This window comes from Hyla sarda, unplaced genomic scaffold (genome assembly GCF_029499605.1).
Source record: "Hyla sarda isolate aHylSar1 unplaced genomic scaffold, aHylSar1.hap1 scaffold_348, whole genome shotgun sequence".
Classification (NCBI taxonomy): Eukaryota; Metazoa; Chordata; class Amphibia; order Anura; family Hylidae; genus Hyla; species Hyla sarda.
Window position 1 is genome coordinate 262,162 of NW_026610241.1, and position 25,144 is coordinate 287,305.

The window sequence follows — 25,144 nt, forward strand, 5'->3', positions numbered from 1 at the left end:
CACATGTCCCCCCACCTATCATCCCCGTCACCCATTTCCACCCTCCTGTCATCCATGTCTGCCTTGTCCACTCCCCAGTCTACCCTGTCACCCATGTCCACCCTCCCTGTCACCCATGTCCACCCTCCCTGTCACCCATGTTCACCTTCATGTCACCCATGTCCACCCCCTCTCACACATGTCCCCCCCACCTATCATCCCAGTCACCCATGTCCACCTCCCCTCTCACCCATGTCCACCCTCCTGTCATCCATGTCTGCCTTGTCCACCCCCCTGTCCATCTCTGTCACTCATGTTTACCCCCGTCTACCCCCGTAGTATACCCTGTCACCCATGTCCACCCTCCTGTTCACCCATCTGTCCCTTTGTCACCCCAGTCCACCCCTCTCTGTCACTCCTGTCCCTCTTTTACCCCCATGTCCACCCCTCTGACCCCCTGTCACCCATGTCCACCCCCCCTGTCACCCATGTCCACCCCCCCCTGTCACCCATGTCCACCCTCCCTGTCACCCATGTCCACCCTCCCTGTCACCCATGTCCACCCTCCCCGTCACTCATGTCCACCCCCTCTCACTCATGTCCACCCCCCCTGTCACCCATGTCCACCCTCCTGTTCACCCATCTGTCCCTTTGTCACCCCAGTCCACCCCTCTCTGTCACTCCTGTCCCTCTTTTACCCCCATGTCCACCCCTCTGACCCCCTGTCACCCATGTCCACCCCCCCTGTCACCCATGTCCACCCCCCCCTGTCACCCATGTCCACCCTCCCTGTCACCCATGTCCACCCTCCCTGTCACTCATGTCCACCCTCCCCGTCACTCATGTCCACCCCCTCTCACACATGTCCCCCCACCTGTCATCCCCGTCACCCATGTCCACCTCCCCTCTCACCCATGTCCACCCTCCTGTCATCCATGTCTGACTTGTCCACTCCCCTGTCCAACCCTGTCACTCATGTTTACCCCCCCCCCGTCTACCCCCGTAGTCTACCCTGTCACCCATGTCCACCCTCCTGTTCACCCATCTGTCCCTTTGTCACCCTTGTCCACCCCTCTGACCCCCTGTCTCCCATGTCCACTCTCCTGTCATCCATGTCCACCCCCATCCAACCCTCTGTCACCCCTGCCCATCCCTGTCACCCATGTTCACCCTCCATTGTCCACCCTTCTGACCACATCCTTGTCACCCATGTCCACCCTCCCCCTGTCACCCATGTCCACCCTCCCCCTGTCACCCATGTCCACCCTCCCCCTGTCACCCATGTCCACCCTCCCCCTGTCACCCATGTCCACCCTCCCCCGTCACCCATGTCCACACCCCCCGTCACACATGTCCCCCCACCTATCATCCCCGTCACCCATTTCCACCCTCCTGTCATCCATGTCTGCCTTGTCCACTCCCCAGTCTACCCTGTCACCCATGTCCACCCTCCCTGTCACCCATGTCCACCCTCCCTGTCACCCATGTTCACCTTCATGTCACCCATGTCCACCCCCTCTCACACATGTCCCCCCCACCTATCATCCCAGTCACCCATGTCCACCTCCCCTCTCACCCATGTCCACCCTCCTGTCATCCATGTCTTCCTTGTCCACCCCCCTGTCCATCTCTGTCACTCATGTTTACCCCCGTCTACCCCCGTAGTATACCCTGTCACCCATGTCCACCCTCCTGTTCACCCATCTGTCCCTTTGTCACCCCAGTCCACCCCTCTCTGTCACTCCTGTCCCTCTTTTACCCCCATGTCCACCCCTCTGACCCCCTGTCACCCATGTCCACCCCCCCCTGTCACCCATGTCCACCCTCCCTGTCACCCATGTCCACCCTCCCTGTCACCCATGTCCACCCTCCCTGTCACTCATGTCCACCCTCCCCGTCACTCATGTCCACCCCCTCTCACTCATGTCCACCCCCCCTGTCACCCATGTCCACCCCCCCCTGTCACCCATGTCCACCCTCCCTGTCACCCATGTCCACCCTCCCTGTCACCCATGTCCACCCTCCCTGTCACTCATGTCCACCCTCCCCGTCACTCATGTCCACCCCCTCTCACACATGTCCCCCCACCTGTCATCCCCGTCACCCATGTCCACCTCCCCTCTCACCCATGTCCACCCTCCTGTCATCCATGTCTGACTTGTCCACTCCCCTGTCCAACCCTGTCACTCATGTTTACCCCCCCCCCCGTCTACCCCCGTAGTCTACCCTGTCACCCATGTCCACCCTCCTGTTCACCCATCTGTCCCTTTGTCACCCTTGTCCACCCCTCTGACCCCCTGTCTCCCATGTCCACTCTCCTGTCATCCATGTCCACCCCCATCCAACCCTCTGTCACCCCTGCCCATCCCTGTCACCCATGTTCACCCTCCATTGTCCACCCTTCTGACCACATCCTTGTCACCCATGTCCACCCTCCCCCTGTCACCCATGTCCACCCTCCCTGTCACCCATGTCCACCCTCCCTGTCACCCATGTCCACCCTCCCCGTCACTCATGTCCACCCCCTCTCACTCATGTCCACCCTCCCTGTCACCCATGTCCACCCTCCCTGTCACCCATGTCCACCCTCCCTGTCACCCATGTCCACCCTCCCCGTCACTCATGTCCACCCCCTCTCACTCATGTCCACCCCCCCTGTCACCCATGTCCACCCCCCCTGTCACCCATGTCCACCCCCCCTGTCACCCATGTCCACCCTCCCTGTCACCCATGTCCACCCTCCCTGTCACTCATGTCCACCCTCCCCGTCACTCATGTCCACCTCCCCTCTCACCCATGTCCACCTCCCCTCTCACCCATGTCCACCTCCCCTCTCACCCATGTCCACCCTCCTGTCATCCATGTCTGCCTTGTCCACTCCCCTGTCCAACCCTGTCACTCATGTTTACCCCCCCCGTCTACCCCCGTAGTCTACCCTGTCACCCATGTCCACCCTCCTGTTCACCCATCTGTCCCTTTGTCACCCTTGTCCACCCCTCTGACCCCCTGTCTCCCATGTCCACTCTCCTGTGATCCATGTCCACCCCCATCCAACCCTCTGTCACCCCTGCCCATCCCTGTCACCCATGTTCACCCTCCATTGTCCACCCCTCTGACCACATCCTTGTCACCCATGTCCACCCTTCCCTGTCACCCATGTCCACCCTTCCCTGTCACCCATGTCACCCATGTTCACCTTCCTGTCACCCATGTCCACCCCCCATCACTCATGTCCACCCGCACTAACACATGTCCCCCCACCTATCATCCCCGACACCCATGTCCACCCCCCCTCTCACCCATGTCCACCCTCCTGTCATCCACGTCTGCCTTGTCCACTCCCCTGTCCATCCCTGTCACTCTTGTTTACCCCCCTGTCTACCCCCGTTGTCTACTCTGTCACCCATGTCCACCCTCCTGTTCACCCATCTGTCCCTTTGTTACCCCAGTCCACCCCTCTGTCACTCCTGTCCCTCTTTTACCCCCTTGTCCACCCCTCTGACCCCCTGTCCACCCTCCTGTCACCCATGTCCACCCCCTGTCCACCCCTCTGTCACCCCTATGCCCCCGTCACCCATGTTCACTCTTCTACACCCATCTATCACCCTTGTACACCTCCCTACACCCCTCTGTACACTCCTCTACACCCCTCTGTCACCCATGTACACTTCTCTACAGCCCTCTGTCACCCATGTACACTCCTCTACACCCCTCTGCCACCCATGTACACCCATCTGTCACCCATGTACACTTCTCAACACCCCTCTGTCACCCATGTACACTCAACTACACCCCTTTGTCACCCATGTACACTCCTCTACACCCCTCTGTCACCCATGTACACTCCTCTACAATCATCTGTCCACTCCTCTACACACCTGTCACCCATGTACACTCCTCTACACCCCTTTGTACACTCCTCAACACCACTCTGTACACTCCTCTATACCCCTGTCACCCATGTACGCTCCTCTACACCCCTTTCACCCATGTATGCTCCTCTACATCCCTGTCACCCATGTACACTCTTCTGCACCCCTCTGTCACCCATGTACACTCCTCTATACCCCTCTGTCACCCATGTACACTCCTCTATACCCCTTTTTCACCCATGTACACTCCTCTACACCCCTGTCACCCATATACACTCCTCTATACCCCTCTGTCACTCATGTACACTCCTCTATACCCGTCACCCATGTACACTCCTCTATACCCCTGTCACCCATGTACACTCCTCTACACCCATCTGTCACCCATGTACACTCCTCTATACCCCTCTGTCACCCATGTACACTCCTCTACACCCCTCTGTCACTCATGTACACTCCTCTACACCCCTCTCTCACTCATGTACACTCCTTTACACCCATCTGTCCACTCCTCTACACCCCTGTCACCCATCTACGCTCCTATACACCCCTTTGTACATTCCTCTACACCCCTTTCACCCATGTATGCTCCTCTACACCCTCTGTTACCCATGTACACTCCTCTATACCCGTCACCCATGTACACTCCTCTATACCCCTCTGTCACCCATGTACACTCCTCTACACCCATTTGTCACACATGTACACTACTCTACACCCCTTTGTACACTCCTCAACACCACTCTGTACACTCCTCTACAGCCCTGTCACCCATGTATGCTCCTCTACACCCCTTTCACCCATGTATGCTCCTCTACACCCCTGTCACCCATGTACACTCCTCTACACCCCTCTGTCACTCATGTACACTCCTCTACACCCCTCTGTCACTCATGTACACTCCTCTACACCCATCTGTCCACTCCTCTACACCCCTGTCACCCATCTACGCTCCTATACACCCCTTTGTACATTCCTCTACACCCCTTTCACCCATGTACACTCCTCTACACCCTCTGTCACCCATGTACACTCCTCTACACCCATTTGTCAGACATGTACACTACTCTACACCTCTTTGTACACTCCTCAACACCACTCTGTACACTCCTCAACACCCCTTTCACCCATGTATGCTCCTCTACACCCCTCTGTCACCCATGTACACTCCTCTATACCCCTCTGTCACCCATGTACACTCCTTTACACCCCTCTGTCACCCATGTACACCCATCTGTCACCCATGTACACTCCTCTACACCCCTCTGTCACCCATGTACACCCATCTGTCACCCATGTACACTCCTCTACACCCATCTGTCCACTCCTCTACACCCCTGTCACCCATGTACGCTCCTATACACCCCTTTGTACATTCCTCTACACCCCTTTCACCCATGTATGCTCCTCTACACCCCTGTCAGCCATGTACACTCCTCTACACCCCTCTGTGACCCATGTACACCCCTCTGTCACCCATGTACACCCCTCTGTCACCCATGTACACTCCTCTATACCCCTCTGTCACTCATGTACAGTCCTCTATACCCCTCTGTCTCCCATGTACACCCATCTGTCACCCATGTACACTCCTCTACACCCCTCTGTCACCCATGCACACTCATCTGTCACCCATGTACACTCCTCTACACCCCTCTGTCACCCATGTACATCCATCTGTCACCCATGGACACTCCTCTACACCCCTGTCACCCATGTACGCTCCTCTATACCCCTGTCACCCATGTACGCTCCTCTACACCCCTCTGAACGCTCCTCTACACCCCTCCGTCACCAATGTACGCTCCTCTACACCCCTCTAAACACCTCTGTCACCCATGTCCACCCCTCTGTCACCCATGTACACTCCTCTAAACCCTTCTGTCACCCATGTACACCCCTCTGTCACCCATATCCACTCTTCTACACCCCTCTGTCACCCATGTAAAAAAAAAAAAAGAAAAAAAGTTTGGCGCCTAATAGATTTGTTTTGCAGGTTTAAAGGTGAAGAATTGTGTGTGGAAGAAATCGTGATGATGGCCCAGACCAGATGGAGAAGAGAAGGCAACAATGCAAATTAGAGAAGACGTCATTGGTGAGTTGCTGTATAAAGCAGCACTTTAAACTACATAAATAGATATAGTGCATTGCGTTTTTTATCGTTTTTTCCTTTTTTTTTTCTTTTCTTGGTTGTCAACCTCGGTAGCGGTGCCCCGAGGAAAAAATTTTTTCCGAGGTGTGCCCCGACCCGAAAAAGGTTGGGAAACACTGATGTAAGGGAATGAGGTAACAACCCCGGGTCACATGTTTGAATCACCTGATCATTGGGGGTGGAGCCAACAAGGTCTCAGAGAACGTGATGCAACTTCCTGTAATGATGTAACAACCCCGGGTCACATGTTTGAATCACCTGATCATTGGGGGTGGAGCCAACAAGGTCTCAGAGAACGTGATGCAACTTCCTGTAATGATGTAACAACCCTAGGTCACATGTTTGAATCACCTGACGATCAATACATGCGATCATGTGACCAAGTCACCTGATCCATTCACTCTCATAGTATCAATTTCCCTTACGTCCTAACCAGTAGCACAGATGGGGTATTCCACCCCCCGCGAACTGGTTAGGACAGATGGAAGTTTTATTGAACCTAATTAAACAATCAGTAAAGACACACCCACATAAAGACACACCCACAACACCCTGTATAAGTAAGAGGGTCATCCTCTGCCTCATTGTGTTTTTTTCTGTCCTCCCGGACAGTGGGACAGATGGTGACCCCCTTACTCCTGTTATATGAGTAGGAGGGGGGGTTTTTCTTACTTGCAAATTTGGGCATGGTTTGCGCCCATCTGCTTCTATACCACGGAGCCGCGACTCCAATCGCGGCCCCGGCCGGAAGTGCGTCAGCGGCGTCTGACGTCACTTCCTGTTTCTCTCTTCGCTTCCCGGCTCGTTTTTTTGCGCCATTTTTGCTAATAATGCGGCGAAGCCGAGCGGGGAGCCTCTTTCTATAACCCTCTAACTTAGGGTTCCTTTTTTTCCTGTTTTTTAAGACAAGATTTCTTTATCTCTCTGTAACTCCGCCTTGTGGGCGGAGTCTTGTTTTGGCGCCTAGGCTGTCATTCAGCCTCCTAGAGCGCAGAGCTGTTGGTACTTCCACAGTCCTGTCTTTTTGAGTCTAGTAGTGCATCCTTGCGGATACTACTGTTTCCCTATCTCTATCTCTCACCTGGTCTCTTGCTGAGAACTTTGGATATGTCGACCGAGGGCTCAGGGGATCGTGAAGGCTTGGCAAAAAGATCCGCCAAGCGCAAGCACCTCTCTTGCCATGACTGCAATACTCCCCTTGAGGATAATTATGAATTTTCCAGGTGCCCTCCTTGTAGGGCTAAGTCTCTACCTTCCCACCAGACTGAGCCTACAGTCCAAGATATGTATGTGTGGGTCTCCTCTAACATGTCGGCCATGCAAGCCTCTATTGAGGAGCTGAAACACGTTGTCTCTCAGAAACGCGCCAGACCTTCTTCACCTCCCAGAATGGAGACGTCTGTGGATCAGGAGAGAGAAGATTCCAAGTCCTCCTCTTCGGATGAGGAGGTCACTGCATCCTATTTCTTTCCGCTGGAAAAAACCCAGCGTCTTCTGAGATCCATCCGGTCGGGGGACCAGGATGTTGATCTTGGGGAAGCCTCTACCTCCACCTCTAAGGGACCTAGGGTCTTTAAAGCGGATGATACCCTTCTGTCCGTGCTTAGAACGGAATGGAAAAAAACAGAAAAGGGTCCGGTCTTAACTAAAAGATTTAAGACCATGTTTCCTATACAGGAATCTCAGCTTTCCTCCTGGGGCCCTGTCCCTAAGGTTGACATGGCAGTTGCCAAACTGTCCAAGAGGACAGTGGTCCCTGCTGAGGATGGGTCTTCCTTGCAGGATCCAATGGATCGGAAGGCTGACTGTGCCATGAGGCGCTCCTACTCCACTGCTTCTGCGTCTGCATCAGTGGCGATAGCTTGCTCAGAGGTAGCAAACTTTTTAAAGACCCGCCTTTCTAACATCCAGTCGGATTTGGACCAGGGGGATCCTAGAGATGAAATTCTTTCATCCTTCAAGACGACCAATCTGGCCGTTGATTTTTTGTGCGATGCTTCCACCCAGCATCTTAAATTGGCCTCCAAGTCTATGGCCCTGGCTTCCGCTGGACGACGTCCTCTGTGGTTAAAACCTTGGAAGGTTGACAACTCTTCCAAGAACACCTTATGTGCTATGCCTTACGAACCCGGCATTCTTTTCGGAGCTGAGCTGGACCGCATTATGGAGAGACTTTCTGACAAGAAAGGCAAGTCCCTTCCTTATTCCTCCTTTCGTGGTCGAGGGCGGTGTTCTGGGGGCGGATCAGTCCCCCAGCCTAAGCCTCAGAGAGACTGGGGTAATCAACGCCGGGGCGGAAAACGCTCCCGTGGCCCCAAAGACAACAGAAAGCTCTGACTGCGGGCTTCTACGAAGCTCTGGGTTCCTTGCCGAGGTGACCTTTCCAGTTTCCCATCCTGCCCCCCAGATTCCAGTTGGTGGTCGTCTTCACCATTTTTCAAGCGCCTGGTCCCTCCACATTCAGGACCCTTGGGTCCTGAGATTAATCTCGGATGGTTATTCGATAGACCTCGAATCAATTCCCCCATGCAATTATGTGGAGACAAGAGTTCTTTCATCAATCAAACAGGGGGCGCTAGAAATCTACATTCTGGAATACATCCAGAAGAATGCCTTAGAGGAAGTTCCTCTTGCAGAGCGGGGGTCAGGAATTTATTCTCCAGTCTTCCTAGTTCCCAAGGTAACAGGAGACTGGCGGATGATTATAGATCTGAGATATCTCAATCAGTATGTAAAGCACAAACGCTTTCGTATGGAAACTATTCAATCTGTGGTCAACCTCATCTCGCCAGGGGATTACCTGGCTACTCTGGATCTAAAGGATGCTTACCTTCATATTCCTATTCATCCGGTATCCAGAAAGTATCTAAGGATCGCAGTTCAGGTAGGGGGAGTTCTAAAACACCTCCAGTTTGTAGCCCTCCCGTTTGGAATTTCTTCGGCCCCACACACATTTACCAAAGTGGTGGTAGCGGTAGTTGCTGCTCTAAGGCTCCAGGGGCTCAGCATCGTTCCCTACCTAGACGATTGGCTCCTCAGAGCTCCTTCTTCTGCGATCCTGTCCCAACATCTGCAACTAGCAGTATCCTTCCTTCACCAGTTAGGGTGGATAGTCAATTGGGCCAAATCCAATTTCCTCCCAATGACCTCAGTGAGGTTCCTCGGCTTCATAGTCGACTCAATCTCCATGACACTTTACCTCTCTTCCGAGAGGAAATCTCGGGTTCAAGAATCGGCCCTTTTTCTCTCTGTACCCCGGAGAGTTTCCATTCGCACTCCCATGCGGATGTTGGGACTTATGTCCGCTACCGTGGATGCGGTTCCTTGGGCTCTTTGGCATCTACGCCCTCTTCAATCAGAGGTGCTCGCCACATGGAATCTCACGCCCTCGGGCCTAAACAAGTGCCACTCCCTGTCTTATCGAGTCCGGTCCTCTCTCAGATGGTGGTCTCACCTCGAGGACGGCAAGTCAATGATCCAACCGTCTTGGATCATACTTACTACCGACGCGTCCCTTGTAGGTTGGGGAGCGCATCTCTTGGATCTGTCAGTGCGGGGACCTTGGTCTCCACAGGAGAGAGGGTTAACCTCCAATCTCCTCGAGATTCGAGCCATCAGATTAGCACTCCTCCACTTTGCTTCTCTTCTTCAAGGGAAAGCAGTAAAGATCCAATCCGACAGCATGACGGCTGTATTGTACATCAACAAGCAGGGAGGCACTCGATCACAAAGCCTCCTCAGAGAGGTGGGTCTGATCTTGGATTGGGCAGAGAGGAACCTAACCCATCTGTCGGCAGTTCACATTCGGGGATCTCTCAATGTGATCGCCGACCGCCTGAGCAGAGGACTTTCAACTGGAGAATGGTCTCTCCATCCAGAGATATTCAAACAAATATCACTCAGGTGGGGTGTGCCGGAAATAGATCTTATGGCAACAAGGTTCAACACCAAAGTGGTGAGATTTTGCTCCCTGTACAGGGAAGACAACCCAGTAGCAATCGATGCTCTCTCAATCCCATGGAGCTTTAGGCTGGCCTACATCTTCCCTTTAATTTCCTTGATCCCAAGTGTATTGATGAAAATCAGGCAGGACCAAGCCTCTGTCATAGCCATAATTCCATTTTGGCCCAAGAGAGCTTGGTTTACCCAACTCTTGCAAATGAGTCGGGGACAATTCTGGAGGCTTCCCCCAGAGCAAGCACTAGTGTCGGGGGACACTCACAGCAGCTCAAATCTTCAAATGTTCAACCTGACAGCCTGGAGGTTGACCAGTCCCTTCCACATCTAGAAGGGCTTTCTAGTGCGGTCTTGAATACCCTCTCGCATTCCAGAGCGGAGTCCACTAACAGAGCCTATAAAAGAATTTGGACAACTTTTCAGTCTTGGTGCTCCAAGAAACAACTACCTGGACAGAATCCAGATGTTGCCACAATTCTCAACTTTCTCCAGGAGGGATTAGACAAGAATCTATCTCCTTCCACACTCAGAGTTCAGGTATCAGCCATCTCTGCCTTTCTCAATAAACCATTGTCTCAAGACCCACTAGTCAAAACATTCTTGAGGGGATCCTCAAGGTTAAAACCTACAATTATACAACCTGTCCCAGCATGGGACTTATCAATGGTGCTCAAGGGGTTAGCATCTCCCCCCTTTGAGCCCTTGGAGGAGGTGGACATGAAATTTGTTACCATTAAAATAACTTTTCTACTGGCAATCACATCAGCCAAAAGGATTGGGGAACTTCAAGCGCTCTCGGCACTTGAACCATATACTACATTTTGGCCAGATCGAGTGTTACTCAGATTTATGCCTAAAGTTCCATCATTCCAAAATATAAATCAAGTTATATCCCTGCCAGTATTTTCTCCTCCTCCATCCTCCAATGAAGATAGTTCTCTTCATTGCCTAGATATCTCGAGATGTCTCCAGATCTATATAAGAAGATCTTTGGAGTTTCGGAAGGATGAAAATTTGCTAATTCTCTTTTCAGGACCCAAGAGAGGTCTTAAAGCTTCAAAGCCCTCCATCAGTAGATGGGTAAAGGATGCCATTCGTATTTCCATGGTATCCCAAGGTAAGGAGCCTCCTGAGTTTGTAAAAGCTCATTCCACCAGGTCTGTATCTACCTCCTTTGCGGAAAGGAGTCTTGTTCCCTTGGAACATATATGCAAAGCTGCTTCCTGGAGTTCACTCTCCACATTTATCACCCACTACAGACTTGACAGTAGATTGGCCGATTTTTCCTCATTTGGACGGACAGTATTATCTGCCGTCAGGCATGAGAGCCCTCCCTCATAGGGTTTCTGCTTGCCATTTCCCCATCTGTGCTACTGGTTAGGACGTAAGGGAATCGTTAATTTCTAACAATAATTTGTTTTCCCTTAGTCCTAACAGTAGCACAACTTTCCCTCCCTAGTTAAGTTATTTTCTTCTATTATTTGCCTTTAGTTCTTCTTGTTACTACACAATGAGGCAGAGGATGACCCTCTTACTTATACAGGGGGTTGTGGGTGTGTTTTCACTGATTGTTTAATTAGGTTCAATAAAACTTCCATCTGTCCTAACCAGTTCGCGGGGGGTGGAATACCCCCCCCATCTGTGCTACTGTTAGGACTAAGGGAAAACAAATTATCGTTAGAAATTAACAAATCTGCCTGTAAAGATAGTGGGTGTCGCCACAGTGGGTCATGTGACACAGTCACATGAGTCGTGGTTAGGGTTGCCACTTTTCTTGCAAAAAAAAAAAAATATCGGCCATGCTAATTTGCATAATTAATTATATATGCGTGACATTCCAGGGTAAACCTATGCGGGATACATTTTGTCCTATTCTGACCCCTATAACTTTTTTATTTCTCCTTAGATGTCTGCATTGTCTCCATCTGTGGCTTTTAACAGCCCTATCTTTGTTTTTATTGGACTTTTTGATCCTTTTTTATTTTTTTTTAAATTAAATTCGTAAGTTGCAGTTAGTTACTAACTACAACTCCCAGCATGCCCTGATACAGCCTGTAAGAGGTGAAGATCCCCGGGGCTCTGGTTCACGTGTAAAAGAGGTGTGTTCGAGCGCTCACTCCTGTAGAATAGCTTGGCTGGGATCGTGGCAGTAAGAAGTAGCCGGACACGGTTAAAGATATAATAACCGGATTTTATTTGTATAGATCACAGATAACGTGTTTCGAGGGGTGGGACCCCCTCTTCGTCAGATCAATGATCTGTGGCTCAGCAGCTGCCCCAAACAAAAACTACAACTTCTAGCATGTTGGACTATATAGTAGTATATAGTATAGGGCAGTGTTTCCCAACCAGGGGAGCCTACAGCTGTTGCAAAACTACAACTCCCAGCATGTTGGACTATATAGTAGTATATAGTATAGGGCAGTGTTTCTCAACCAGGGGTGCCTCCAGCTGTTGCAAAACTACAACTCCCAGCATGTTGGACTATATAGTAGTATAGTATAGGTCAATGTTTCCCCACCATGGGGTGCCTCCAGCTGTTGCAAAACTACAACTCCCAGCATGTTGGACTATATAGTAGTATATTGTATAGCTCAGTGTTTCCCAACCAGGGGAGCCTCCAGCTGTTGCAAAACTACAACTCCGAGCATGTTGGACTATAGAGTAGTATATAGTATAAGTCAGTGTTTTCCCCAGCTGTTGCAAAACTACAACTCCCAGCATGCCAAAGGCTGGCCGGGCATGCTGGGAGTTGTAGTTTTGCAACAGCTGGAGGCGCTCTGGTTGGGAAACACTGGTATAGTATATGGTGCAACATTCTGGGAGTTGGAGGATTGGTTGGATAAATACCGATGGGATGGTCAAAATACCGTCTGTGCCCGTAAAATACCGGACAGGTGGCGCCCCTACTCGTGATTCATATGGTAGGAATATTACATATTATCCAATAAATATTGGCTATCGGTGCCGCTGCCCCATTGCCGGCGCCGATAGCCAGGGGGAGAGAAGCGGCGCCGGTAATGGGGCAGCGGAGCCGACAGACAGGGGGAGAGAAGGGGCAGCAACATCCATTGCCGGTGCCGCTGCCCCTTTGCCTCCCCCCATCCCCAGTTGTATAATTATCTGTTGCCGGGGTCGGGTCCGCGCTGCTTCAGGCCTCCGGTGTGAGTCTCATGCGTCGTTGCTATGTGCTGCGAGATGCAATGACATCATTGCGCCATGCCGTGCAGCGCATAGCAACGACGCAGGGGACGCACACCAGAGGCCTGCAGCAGCGCGGACCCGACCCCGGCAACAGATAATTATACAACTGGGGATGGGGGGAGGCAATGGGGCAGCGGCACCGGCAATGGATGTTGCTGCCCCTTCTCTCCCCCTGTCTCTCGGTGCCGCTGCCCCATTTCCGATAGTCAGGGGGAGAGAACGGGCAGCGGCGCAGATAGCCAGCGGGAGAGAAGCGGCGGCAGCAGGGCTCTAGACCCCAGGACAGGCAGGGGCAGAGAAGCGGGCAGCGACGGCCTCTCTCCCCCTGCCTGTCCTGGGGTCTAGAGCCCTGCTGTCGGCCCTTCTCTCCCCCTGGCTATCGGCGCCGCTGCCCGTTCTCTCCCCCTGACTATTGGTGCTGGCGCCCCACTGCCGGCGCCGATAGCCAGGGGGAGAGAAGCGGCGCCGACAGACAGGGGGAGAGAAGGGGCAGCGGCGCCGACAGACAGGGTGAGAGAAGGGGCAGCGGCATCCCCTCACCTGGGTCGGGCCGTCCCCCGGGGTCTTCTGCTCTGGTCTGAGATCGAGCAGACCAAAGCAGAAGATGACCGATAATACTGATCGGTGCTATGTCCTATACATAGCACTGCACAGTATTAGCAATCAGACGATTGCTATAGAGAGTCCCCTATGGGGACATAAAAATTGTAAAAGTGAAAGTAAAAAAAAGTAAAAAAAAATGTTAAAAAATCCCCTCCCCCAATAAAAATGTAAATGTCCTTTTTTTCCCATTTTACCCCCATAAAGTGTAAAAAAAAAAAAAAAAAAAAAATGAATACACATATTTGGTATAGCCGCGTGCGTAAATGTCCAAACTATTAAAATATAATGTTCTTCATCCCGTACAGGGAACGACGTGAACGTAAAAATAAAAAAAGCGCAAAATTGCTGCTTTTTTTTGTCACATTTTATTTTAAAAAAAATAATAAAAAAATTAATAAAAGTTTTATAAACACAAATGTGGTAACAAAAAAAAGTACAGATCATGGCGCAAAAAGTGAGCCCTCATATCACCGCTTATACGGAAAAACGAAAAAGTTATAGGTAATCAAAACAGCAGGATTTCAAGTATACTAATTTGGTTAAAAAGTTTGCTATTTTTTTTAAGCGCAACAATAATACAAAAGTGTTTAATCATGGGCATCATTTTAATCGTATTGATTCACAGAATAAAGAACATGTCATTTTTACCAAAAATTGTACGGCGTGAAAACGAAACCTTCCAAAATTTGCAAAATTGCGGTTTTCTTTTTAATTTCCCCACACAAATAGTGTTTTTTTGGTTGCGCCATACATTTTATGGTAAAATGAGTGATAACATTACACAGGACAACTGGTCACGCAAAAAACAAGCCCTCATACTAGTCTGTGGATGAAAATATAAAAGTTAAAATTTTTAGAAGACGAGGAGGAAAAAACGAAAATGCTAAAATAAAATTGGCCTGGTCCTTAAGGTCAAAATGGGCTGTGTCCTTAAAGGGTTAAAGGTAGGCAACATGGAAAAAGTGCACTGCTCAAAAACATAAAGGTAACCCTGCGATAACGCATCGTAGATCTGAATGAACTAATCTTATGAAATCCTTTCCTCGTTACATAGTTGAATTCGCTGACAACAAAATCGCACAAAAATTATCAATGGAAATCATTAACCCCTGGAGGTCTGGATATGGAGTCACACTTAAAATCACAGAGGAAAACCCCACTACAGGCTGATCCAACTTTATGTAATGTCCTTAATACAAGTCCCAATGAGGCTCAGTACTGTGTGTGGCCTCCACGTGCCCGTATGACCTCCCTACAACGCCTGGGCATGCTCCTGATGAGGTGGAGGATGGTCTCCTGAGGGATGTCCTCCCAGACCTGGACTAAAGCATCCGCCAACTCCTGGACAGTCTGTGGTGGATGGAGCGAGATGTCCCAGATGTGCTCAATCGGATTCCGGGGAACGGGCGGCCAGTCCATAGCATCAATGCCTTCCTCTTGTAGGAACTGCTGACACACTCCAGCCACATGATGAACCCAGGGCCAACCGCACCAGCATATGGTCTCACAAGGGGTCTGAGGATCTCTGTACCTAATGGCAGTCAGGCTACCTCTGGCAAGCACATGGAGGGCTGTGCGGACCCCAAAGAAATGCCACCCCACACCATTACTGACCCACCGCCAAACCGGTCATGCTGGAGGATGTTGCAGGCAGCAGAACGTTCTCCACGTTCTCCAGTGGTGAATTTGCCAATCTTGGTGTTCTCTGGCAAATGCCAAACGTCCTGCACGGTGTTGGGCTGTAAACACCACCCCCACCTGTGGACGTTGGGCACTCATACCACCCTCATGGAGTCTGTTTCTGACCGTGTGAGTGGACACATGCACATTTGTGTCCTGCTGGAGGTCATATCGCAGGGCTCTGGCAGTGCTCCTCCTGCTCCTCCTTGCACTAAGGCGGAGGTAGCGGTCCTGCTGCTGGGTTGTTGCCCTCCTATGGCCTCCTCCATGTCTCCTGATGTACTGGCCTGTCTCCTGGTAGCGCCTCCATGCTCTGGACACTACGCTGACAGACACAACAAACCTTCTTGGCACAGCTCGCATTGATGTGCCATCCTGGATGAGCTGCACTACCTGAGCCACTTGTGTGGGTTGTAGACTCCGTCTTATGCTACCACTAGAGTGAAAGCACTGCCAGCATTCAAAAGTGACCAAAACATCAGCCAGGAAGCATAATGAGAAGTGGTCTGTGGTCACCACCTGCAGAAGCACTCCTTTATTGGGGTGTCTTGGTAATTGCCTATAATTTCCACCTTTTTTCGGTTCCATGTGAAATTGATTGTCAGTGTTCTTCCTGAGTGGACAGTGGATCTCACACAAGTGTCAGTGACTTAAAGTTACATTGTGTTGTTTAACCACTTAGGAAGCCAGGGCGTACAGGCTGGCTCCCTGGTACCGACCTAGGGCGTACCTGTATGTCCATGGGAATTCCGGACGCTCACTGGGTTTGGACCGGACCGGGATGCCTGCTGAAATCATTCAGCAGGCACCCCGTGCAAACCCCTGGGGGTCCTGAGACTCTCCCATGTCGGCGATCCCCACAAATCGGCGGTCAATTCAGACCTGCGAATTGCGGCGATTCCAGGTCTCCGGTGACCCGGAAAATAAGGGGGTCCAAGACACCCATGATCCCCTTGAAGGGATAGGAGTTAGGTGGCAGGGGTGTCACCCCTCCTATCCCTGCTATTGGTCGGTCAGAAGCGACAGACCAATAGCAGATCGGGGGTGGGGTTAAAGTTTGGTTCCCCTGCTCTGCCCACTGGTGGTCACTTACCGGCAGGGATGAGGTGCGGCTTCCAAGGGTGGCGATCCTGCTGACTATGGAAGCCGGTGAGCTGTTGCCTAGCAACATCTGGAGGGCTATACCTTGGAGACCAATATACTGTGATCTCTAAACTGTAGCCCACCAGATGTTGCAAAACTACAGCTCCCAGCATGCACGAACAGATAACGGCTGTCTCGCCATACTGGGAGTTGTAGTTACGATCCCTCCAGCTGTTGCATGACTACATCTCCCAGCATGCCCTTCGCCGATCAGTACATGCTGGGAGTTGTAGTTACGATCCCTCCAGCTGTTGCATGACTACATCTCCCAGCATGCCCTTCGCCGATCAGTACATGCTGGGAGTTGTAGTTTTGCAACAGCTGGAGGCACACTGGTTGGAACATAATGAGTTAGGTAACAGAACCTAACTGAAAGTTTTCCAACCAGGGTGCCTCCAGCTGTTGCAAAACTACAACTCCCAGCATGCACAGTCTGTCAATACATGCTGGGAGTTGTAGTTTTACAACAGCTAGAGGTTTGACCCCCATGTGAATGTACGGGGTACAGGGTACATTCACACAGGCAGGTTTGCAGTGAGTTTCCTGTTTCAATTTTGAGCTGCGGCAAATTTTCTGCCACTGCGCAAACTCCTAGCGGGAAAATCACCGTAACCTGCCAGTGCGAATGTACCCTAAAAACACTACACTACACCGAAACAAAATAAAGGGTAAAACACTACATATACACCCCCTACACTGCCCCCCCCCCCCCAATAAAAATGAAAAACGTATTGTATATCAGTGTTTTCAAAACGGAGCCTCCAGCTGTTGCAAAACAACAACTCCCAGCATTTCCTGACAACCACTGACTGTCCAGGCATGCTGGGAGTTTAGCAACAGCTGGAGGCACCCTGTTTGGGAATCACTGTTTCACGGAAACAGTTTAGGGCCACATATGGGGTATTTCCATTCTTGGGAGCAATTGCACTACAAATTCTGGGGGCTTTTTCTCCTTTTATCCCTTATGAAAAGGAAAAGTTGGGGGCTACACCAGCCTGTTAGTGTAAAAAATATATATATATTACTCTAACATGCTGGTTAGAGATGAGCGAATTGAAGCTGAAGGACCCGAATTCATTACAAATTTCATGAAATATTCAATTCGCAACAAATGCGAATATCGTTGCGATTCTATCGCGCAAATCGCTTCATTAAACTCCATTTTCTGCGGTCCAGGCTCCAAGGCACCTAAAATGGTGGAACCACATGTCAGTACATGGGGCAAGGGATGCTGGGAAGGCTGGAAGGGAAGTAGGCGGGAAGGGAAGTAGGTGGGATGACCCTGAATCACATGCAGGATGCGGCCTATCAGCGGCCAGTCACCCCTGTGATGTCACAGCCCTATATATTCAGCAGCCATTCTGAGTCTCGTCATATCATTCATTACACTGCAGAAGGATCATAGGACACAGAGCCTGTGTGTGTGTTACAGCAGAGAAAAGCGCAGTCCAGCAGCGTTTCACCTCCTAGTCACATCAGTGTTCTCGTGGACGGAGAGCAGTGTTTTTTTTTACATACGTACATTCGTAGCTTTTAGTGTACATATGTTTGTAGCTTTTACTGTACATACGCTTGTACCATTAATACCGTACATACGCTCGTAGCTTTTAGTGTACATATGTTCGTAGCTTTTACTGTACATACGCTTGTACCATTAATACCGTACATACGCTCGTAGCTTTTAGTGTACATATGTTCGTAGCTTTTACTGTACATACGCTTGTACCATTAATACCGTACATACGCTCGTAGCTTTTAGTGTACATATGTTCGTAGCTTTTACTGTACATACGCTTGTACCATTAATACCGTACATACGCTCGTAGCTTTTAGTGTACATATGTTCGCAGCTTTTACTGTACATACGCTCATATTTTTTACTGTACATACGCTCGTATTTTTTACTGTACATATGTTCGTAGCTTTTACTGTACATACGCTCGTAGCTTTTACTGTACATACGCTCGTAGCTTTTACTGTACATACGCTCGTATTTTTTACTGTACATACGTTCGTAGCTTTTACTGTACATATGCTCGTAGCTTTTACTGTACATATGCTCGGAGCTTCACAGCAGGTTATGTTCATCACGTTCATACGTACCTAGCATACTCTCATAGTGGTGATTTGCTGCTCTTGTTTGTATCATTTATTATGTTATAGTGTTGAGTACATGAGGTTATGGCTTGGTCTTGGATACTTTGGTAGTATTTTTAGGTGCATACAGTTAGCATGTTTTAAACATTTTAGTAGTCAATTAGTTATGGTGTCATAGCATATTCAGTTCATACAACATAGTATTAGTCAGCAATTTAGCGTGTTGGTGCATACGATCTGGTATTGTTACATGCGTAAGGCTATAGCATCAGGGTACATACGGTTGTAGCATTTCTGTGCATTGGTTGTAACACTTAGTCTGTATGGGAATTTAGCATTTAGGCTTTGTGTTTGATAACCACTTTGGCGGTACATACGGGTTTGATTTAACGGTTTCAACATGTAATCGATATATATGTAACCTTTATGCTTTGCGTACTGTTTAGTAGTATTTTGTGCAGGTAGTCTGACCAGGAGGTTGGTATGCTGGGCTTGATTGTTAGCTTATTCTGCATAGATGGTTGTAGCTTGTTGTGCTTATCATTGTAGGAGGTTATCCATGCATAGGTGCATAGAATGCATTTAGTGCATTGTTCGAAGTAATTATTTTTAAGTATTTGAGGCGTATGTTTTAGTTTGCCTGCGTACATTGCAGCATTATTACTCATAGGAGTTATGCCAAGCATACGTTTCCATAGTGTCTTTGTTAGGAGTTGCGTCGCGGTCTGACATGCTGGCCGCGGACAAACTCCTCCTCCGCTGCCCGGCTTATCCCGTTGTGATGCGCCCGCAGCTTATCCACCACCTCTTACCTTCCCCGTCACCTCCACTCTCTTCAAGGTTGCCGGCGCGCGTGTCGGCTCATTGAAATTTAAAGGGACAGTACACATTTAATTGGTTCTTGCTTTCCCATGACCCAATAAGTACAGGCACTTCCTTTTGACCCTTGCCGGATCTTTGTGCCTTATCAGCCTAAGAGAAAGCGTTCTGTTTGTGCCTTGCCGTATTCCAGACCCTGTTGCTACGTATCCTGACCTTGCTCCTGTGCTGCCTGCTCTGACCACCTCCCTGTCCTGACTACGAGTTGCCTTATCCATCCAGTACCACGTACATCTCGGCCGCCTGTGTGGACGAGTCGTATCAGGGGTGCCGCCTGCCGCAGCAAGTCCATCCCACTTTGCTCCCTGATACGGTCCAAGTCATCTGCCACACAGATAAGCGGATCCACTACTCCTCAGCCATAACAGTCTTCACCATGCTTTAGGCATCATAGAGCACTCACAGCATGCCGGTCATGTCTGCAGGGCAGATGCGATTTAGCTATTGTGGATGATACATATTCACAGCAATATCCTCAGGACACATAGGTGGTGGCCATCTTTTGTGCCTAACACATCTACCTGGGGAGTCCGCTGCATATTATCATCTCAGAATTATTTTCACAGTAATTAGGTTAGGACACATAGATGTTTTTGTACCCGTCAAATCTGTCTAAGATGCAGGGGTTGCACCACACGTTATTGGATTTGACACAGAGGAATTACATCACAACACATAGGTGGTTACCTGTTGTGCCTGCCATGTCCACAGGGGGTGGTACCACATAACTTGTTACTACTAACATATTTTCACACCAATAACATCCTGACACATAGATGGTGGTTTACCTATTAAGCCGGCCACGTCTGCAGGGGTATATGCCACATAGGTTATTGTTACTGTCATGTTTTTCAGAGCAATAACATCTCAATATCGGTGGTTGTTTACTCATTATGCCTGCCACGTCTGCAGGGGGAGGCACCACATAGGTCATTGCTACTGGCACGTTTTCAGAGCAATAACATTACATATCATAGGAGGATGTTTTACCCGTTATGCCTGCTACATCTGAAGGGGGAGGCTCAACATAGGTTATTGTCACTGACACGTCTTTCAGAGCAATAACATCATGACACGTAGGTGGTTGTTTATCCGTTATGCCTGCCACATATGCAGGGGAGGCACCTCATAAGTCATTGTCTCTATAACGTCTTCAGAGCAATAACTTTACGACACATAGGTGGTTGTTTTACCCATTATTCCTGCCACGTTTGCCGGGGAGATGCACCACATGACAGGGGAAAGCATCACACAGGTTATTGTTACTGACACGTGGTTCATAGCTATACCGTTTCAATAATGGGGATTTATATTCGTAGTACCTGCCACGTCTGCAGGGGGATTCAGCACATAGGTTATTATTACTGACACATCTTGTCATGTAGATGCTTGTATGCTGCAGGGGGTGGCGCTGTACCAGTCAGGGGTTACTGTCACAGTCTCTGAAGCTGTGGGTAGATACATCCCGCAGCTGAGGGTATGACTGACTGTGTTAGTCCAGTCATGTCTTCAGGTAAGGTGGTTACACCTCGCAATCTCGTTTAGACTACAGGGGAACTTGGGTCACAAAGTTATTTTGACTCTTTATAGTAGTTACTTGGTAAAGCACTAGGTTAGGCGTGACAAGCATCTAACAGTTTTCCTCTTGCCGTGTTACGAAGCAAAGTTGGTTAATATGTACTGCAGCTAGTAAGGCAGCCTGGTCCAGTTCGGGTGTGTGTGACTACCACAGCTTCTTAGTACCAGGTATTGGCCAACATGGTTACTAGTTGGCAGTTGCAATTCTGTCTAGCAAGATTTAGAATTGAGGTGGCTCGCGTGTGTGGATGATGGATAATCATTTATAATGTTTTGTTTCATCCCACTTGGTTGGCTTTTGCCCTCTAAAGGCGTGCCCTCAAACGCGGTTCTTGGCACACCTCTGACCGCTTTGCTTAGATTATTGTATTTCATACTAGTCGGTATGCAACGTTGCAGCCACGAGCACGAGTTTGTAACCCCGAGTACAATGTATATTCTGCTGATCATCCAAACTTTAGAATGTCCTATGGTCATCCAACACCGACATCTCACACAAATAATCAGATTCAATCTGCCTTCATGTTGCCTCTCATCATGTCTTCTCTCCCTCAGGACGTGCTCTCCTGGATCATCCATGTCCTCATGTGGCCTCCTGGATCGTCCATGTCCAGTTGCTCCGCTATCTGCAGTTTTTTTTACTTTTGTGCAGAATGTGATGGCCTCCTCCCCGCTCTCCACAATGGTGCCCATGATAGCATCAGAAGAGCCTGAGGAGATCCCCGGAGCCGGACTCCTGCTCATAGCTTGGCCGCTTATCATCTTTGTGAATAACTTTATGGATGAGAAAAAGCATAGAGGTCTGGTCAGAAGACATGTGAATGAGGTGACAACTGGAGACCACGCCCCATGACCTCCCACAGTTTGGACCGCACCCCATGATCTTCCACAGTATGGACTGTGCTCCATGATCTTCAACAGTGTGGACTGTGCCCCATGACCTCCTCTAGTGTAGAAAGTGTCCCATGACCTCCCACATTGTGGACCGCTCCCCATGACCTCCCACAGTGTGGAACGTGCTCCATGACCTCCCACAGTGTGGACCGCGCCCCATGACCTCCCACGGTGTGGACCGCGCTCCATGACCTCCCACAGTGTAGAAAGTGTCCCATGACCTCCCACAGTGTGGACAGTGCCCCATGACCTCCCACGGTGTGGACCGCGCTCCATGACCTCCCACAGTGTGGAACGTGCTCCATGACCTCCCACAGTGTGGACCGCACCCCATGACCTCCCACAGTGTAGACCACACCCCATGACCTCCCCCAGTGTGGACCGTGTCCCATGACCTCCCACAGTGTAGAAAGAGCCCGTGACCTCCCACAGTGTGGAACGTGCTCCATGACCTCCCACAGTGTAGACCACACCCCATGACCTCCCACAGTGTGGACACCGCACTGTGACCTCTCACAGTGTGGACCACGTCTTGTAACCTCCCACAGTATTGACCGTGCCTCGTGACCTCCCATAGTGTAGACCACGCCCCCTGACCTCCAGCAGTGTGGACCACTCCCCCTGACCTCCCACAGTGTTGACCGCACCCCATGACCTCCCACAGTGTGGACCGCACCCGGTGACCTCCCACAGTGTGGACCGCACCCGGTGACCTCCCACAGTGTGGACCGCGCCCCATGACCTCCCACAGTGTGGACCCCGCACTGTGACCTATCCCAGTGTGGACCACGCCTTGTGACTTCCCACAGTGTGGACCACTCCTTATGACCTCCCACAGTGTGGACCATGCCTCGTGACCTCCGGACCACTCCCCATGACCTCCCACAGTGTGGACCATGCCCCATGACCTCCCATGGTGTGGACCGTACCCCATGACCTCCCACAGTGTGGACCGCACCCCATGACCTCCCACAGTGTGGACCATGCTCCATGACCTCCCACAGTGTACAAAGCGCCCCATGACCTCGCACAGTATGGACCCCACTCCATGATCTTCCACAGTGTGGACCCCGCCCCATAACCTCCCACAATGTGGACCCCACCCCACGACCTCTCACAGTGTGGACCACGCCTTGTGACCTTCCACAGTGTGGACCATGCCCCCTGACCTCCCACAGTGTGGACGGCTACCCATGACCTCCCACAGTGTTGACCGCTCCTTGTGACCTCCCACAGTGTGGACCGCACCCCATGACCTCCCACAGTGTGGTCCGAACCCCATGACCTCCCACAGTGTGGACTGCACCCATGACCTCCCACAGTGTGGACCGCACCCCATGACGTCCCACAGTGTGGACCATGCCCTATGACCTCCCACAGTGTGGACCATGCCCTATGACCTCCCACAGTGTGGACCGCACCCCATGACCTCCCACAGTGTGGACCGCACCCCATGACCTCCCACAGTGTGGACCGCACCCCATGACCTCCCACAGTGTGGACCGCACCCCATGACCTCCCACAGTGTGGACCACGCCCCATGACCTCCCACAGTGTGGACCACGCCCCATGACCTCCCACAGTGTGGACCGTGCCCATGACCTCCCACATTGTGGACCATGCCCTATGACCTCCCACTGTGTGGACCGTACCAGACATCTAGTGCTATCTCACCCAGGGTTATTCTGCTCATTTAAACTCATTATACATTTTAAGTTTCCATAAAATCTATAACATCCTGTCCGTTCTCTTCTTGTTTTGCTGCTTCTTAACTGGAATAAAAGTTTTAGTACAAGAATCGGTATAAAAGAGTCAGTACGAGGCAGCTCTAGGTGTAACCGGAGGATCGGTATAAAAGAGTCAGTACGAGGCAGCTCTAGGTGTGACCGGAGGATCGGTATAAAAGAGTCCGTACGGGGCAGCTCTAGGTGTGACCGGAGGATCGGTATAAAAGAGTCAGTACGAGGCAGCTCTGGGTGTGACCGGAGGACCGGTATAAAAGAGTCAGTACGAGGCAGCTCTAGGTGTGACCGGAGGACCGGTATAAAAGTCAGTATGGGGCAGCTCTGGGTGTGACTGGAGGATTGGTATAAAAGAGTCAGTACGAGGCAGCTCTAGGTGTGACCGGAGGATCGGTATAAAAGAGTCAGTACGAGGCAGCTCTAGGTGTGACCGGAGGATCGGTATAAAAGAGTCCGTACGGGGCAGCTCTGGGTGTGACCGGAGGATCGGTATAAAAGAGTCCGTACGGGGCAGCTCTAGGTGTGACCGGAGGATCGGTATAAAAGAGTCAGTACGAGGCAGCTCTAGGTGTGACCGGAGGACCGGTATAAAAGTCAGTATGGGGCAGCTCTGGGTGTGACTGGAGGATCGGTATAAAAGAGTCAGTACGGGGCAGCTCTGGGTGTGACCGGATGATCGGTATAAAAGAGTCAATACGGGGCAGCTCTGGGTGTGACCGGAGGATCGGTATAAAAGAGTCGGTACGGGGCAGTTCTGGGTGTGACCGGAGGATCGGTATAAAAGAGTCGGTACGGGGCAGCTCTGGGTGTGACCGGAGGATCGGTATAAAAGAGTCCGTACGGGGCAGCTCTAGGTGTGACCGGAGGATCGGTATAAAAGAGTCGGTACGGGGCAGCTCTGGGTGTGACCGGAGGATCGGTATCATTTTCTGGATATACTTCCAGCCGGTGACATACCCTGGATATCGGGTGAAGTGCTTAGTCACATATGGCGGTGTTCACACATTCAGTCAGTCTATAGTCACATGCAGTCATGGCGGTAAATGTTGGCACCCCCGAAATCCTATGGCACCCCCTTCTATAAAACTATTCCTCACAGGAAAGGATTGCAGTAACACAGGTTTATTCCCTTTGTGTATATATATATAGATCTCCTCTCCTCTGTATATATATATATATATAGATCTCCTCTCCTCTGTATATATATATATATATATATAGATCTCCTCTCCTCTGTATATATATATATATATATAGATCTCCTCTCCTCTGTATATATATATATATATAGATCTCCTCTCCTCTGTGTATATATATATATTGCAGTAACACAGGTTTTGCTATACACATGTTTATTCCCTTTG

At 50.5% G+C, this 25,144-nt stretch overlaps 1 protein-coding gene across 4 annotated transcripts in view; it reads left to right on the forward strand.

Moving 5' to 3' along the window:
- LOC130331362 (uncharacterized) overlaps positions 1 to 23,777 on the forward strand; it is a 159,934-nt gene extending 136,157 nt beyond the window's left edge. For all 4 annotated transcript variants that reach the window (XM_056553685.1, XM_056553688.1, XM_056553687.1 and 1 more), the window contains one exon: positions 21,700 to 23,777. The gene's annotated coding sequence lies outside the window, so the exon portion shown is untranslated. The remainder of the gene's footprint in view (positions 1 to 21,699) is intronic.
- The last annotated feature ends 1,367 nt before the right edge of the window (positions 23,778 to 25,144 follow it).